This window comes from Lactuca sativa, chromosome 3 (genome assembly GCF_002870075.4).
Source record: "Lactuca sativa cultivar Salinas chromosome 3, Lsat_Salinas_v11, whole genome shotgun sequence".
NCBI lineage: Eukaryota > Viridiplantae > Streptophyta > Magnoliopsida > Asterales > Asteraceae > Lactuca > Lactuca sativa.
This window is the reverse complement of record NC_056625.2, coordinates 105,706,453-105,706,965: the sequence shown is the minus strand read 5'-3', so window position 1 is coordinate 105,706,965 and position 513 is coordinate 105,706,453. Positions and strand designations below refer to the sequence as shown.

General features: G+C 31.6%; 1 long non-coding RNA gene across 1 annotated transcript in view; it reads right to left on the bottom strand.

The window, feature by feature from the left end:
• Positions 1 to 88: 88 nt before the first annotated feature.
• The window catches only part of LOC111898065 (uncharacterized), a 910-nt gene continuing 485 nt past the window's right edge, over positions 89 to 513 (bottom strand). The window contains exon 2 of the long non-coding RNA XR_002852485.3: positions 89 to 513. This exon is cut by the window's right edge and continues 28 nt beyond it. This is a non-coding gene — a long non-coding RNA (uncharacterized LOC111898065).

The window sequence follows — 513 nt, the reverse complement described above, 5'->3', positions numbered from 1 at the left end:
TTTATATAAAGTTCAAATCCTAATCACATAGGTCCATTTAACCCATAAAATGATACACATATATAACCTATAAAATGAATACATATACATTATATATGAAATTGTTACAAAAATACATAAAAACATACACATGTCTAAACATATTCACCAAAGGACCAACAATGTATGGAAATATATACACAAACAACCCATACAATACAAAGATAGAACAATAGAGTGTGTACTCTCCATAAGATTCATAGATACACTAATTTGACAACCATTAATTCTTACACACCCAAAACTGCACACAAAGTAAACAATTTTTAGACAAATCCAAACACAATGGAAACGTGTTTCCTTTCTCAATTAAAGTTGTCAAATGAAACACAAGTGACCAACATCCCATCTTCTTTCTTCTTCTCCTTCGTTCCAGCCAAGAACACCCCAAAGTTCTTGTGAAGTCAGTCAATCAAAGGGAAAACAACCACACTCGATTTCCTTCTTCTTCTTCCTATTGAATGAAACAACAAA